General features: G+C 28.8%; 1 protein-coding gene across 4 annotated transcripts in view; it reads left to right on the top strand.

Annotated features, from left to right (window-relative positions):
* Nucleotides 1-6: 6 nt before the first annotated feature.
* The window catches only part of LOC106875324 (uncharacterized), a 317,815-nt gene continuing 315,843 nt past the window's right edge, over nt 7-1,978 (top strand). For 3 of the 4 annotated variants that reach the window (XM_052972109.1, XM_014923412.2, XM_052972108.1), the window contains exon 1: nt 7-1,264. The gene's annotated coding sequence lies outside the window, so the exon portion shown is untranslated. The remainder of the gene's footprint in view (nt 1,265-1,978) is intronic. The other variant, XM_052972106.1, reaches the window with a different exon arrangement.

Here is a 1,978-nt window from a genome sequence, read left to right as displayed (position 1 = left end):
TCGTCGTACTTCTTATCATCATCATCATCATCATCATCATCATCATCATCATCATCATCATCATCATCATCATCATCATCATCATTATCAAGAACTACGACGACCACGACCACGACAACTGCAGCGAAGATTTGGAAATTCGTGCAAGAAAGGATATATGCTTTGCATTACAAGGACACTGGGGAGGGAGGGGGAATACTAGCATGGCAATAAACTAATAATAATAATAACAATAATAATAATAACCACATCAACAACAATAATAATGATAGGGGGTTCTTAGCATCTAAGGTCACTTGTTGTAGCCCGATGTAAGTATTTTTTTTATAACAGTATAATGTGTAGTTTGTATAATAATAATAATAATAATAATAACAACAACAATAAGAATGATAGGGGGTTCTTAGCATTTAAAGTTACTTGTAGCCCGATATAAGTATTTTTTATAACACTATAATGTGTAGTGTGTATAATAATAATAATAATAATAATAATAAATAATAATAATAATAATAACAACAACAATAAGAATGATAGGGGGTTCTTAGCATTTAAGGTTACATGTAGCCCGATGTAAGTATTTTTTATAACACTATAATGTGTAGTGTGTATTATAATAATAATAATAATAATAATAATAATAATAATAATAATAATAATAATAATAATAACAACAACAATAAGAATGATAGGGGGTTCTTAGCATTTAAGGTTACTTGTAGCCCGATGTAAGTATTTTTTATAACACTATAATGTGTAGTGTGTATAATAATAATAATAATAATACTAATAATAATAATAATAATAATGATAATAATGATAATAATTAATGGCTGAAGTGACAATAAAATTAAGTATAATGTTGGCAACAGCAGTTGTTCTGATAGTAATAACTCTGTCCATATTTGTAGTGACAACGAAAGTAACAGTAACAACTACTACAAGTTGAAAACTGACCGTCAGTGGCGACGTTGCGTAAGCGCGGAATTTATCCTTAGCAGAGAACACGATACCACAACAATAAAAAACGGTCATAATACCAGCAACAACAACGACAACATTACTCGCATTGTTAACAGAACAACAAAAAAAAAAGAAAGAAAAAAGAACAAAGACTTGAAAACAGCTTAATTTTAACATCAGTGATAACATCAACAACAAAAACAACGAGTTTGTTAAGAAGAGTTCGTCGTTAGAACGAACTGCGAACACTTTACAAAAGATTACGGGAAAAAATAAGACGGAGGATAAAAGAAGATAAATGGTAAGTCTGTAATATTGGATACTATATATACATGCACACACGGCGACTGAAAGCATGACAATAATAATAGTATTAATAATAATAATAATAATAATAATAATAATAATAATAATAATCTTAATAATAATAATAAATACAATGATGATGAGAGAAGTAATTGTCTTCGCAACAACTGCTGTAGTTCCACTAATAATAAGAAAGATGATAGGAGCGACCAATCTTTTGGTAACGCTACATGGAAAAGAAGAAAAAAAGTTGGTACTATACCAGAGAACTGAAAAAGTGATACGTGCATACATACATACAGGCATACATACATACTACGGAAAAAAAACAAATAAAAATAATCATCTTTTCTACCATAGGCACAAGTCCCGGAATTTTGTGGGCAGGGGGACAAGCGATCACATTGACCACGGCACACAACTCGTACTTAATTAATCCATACATATATACAAACATACACATGCACACGTATATATATATATATATATATATATATATATATGTGTGTGTGTGTATATATGTATATATAAAATACACGCATATGTATATACGTATATATAGTATATGTAAGGAAAATATAGATTATACATTTAATAATTGTAATATATACATATCTATCTAATCGAATCTATCTTTATACATACATTCATACATACACACATACATACCTATACATATATATATATTTGTGTGTGTTTGTGTACATAT

This window comes from Octopus bimaculoides, chromosome 12 (genome assembly GCF_001194135.2).
Source record: "Octopus bimaculoides isolate UCB-OBI-ISO-001 chromosome 12, ASM119413v2, whole genome shotgun sequence".
Lineage (NCBI taxonomy): Eukaryota > Metazoa > Mollusca > Cephalopoda > Octopoda > Octopodidae > Octopus > Octopus bimaculoides.
This window is presented reverse-complemented; position numbering and strand designations above follow the sequence as displayed.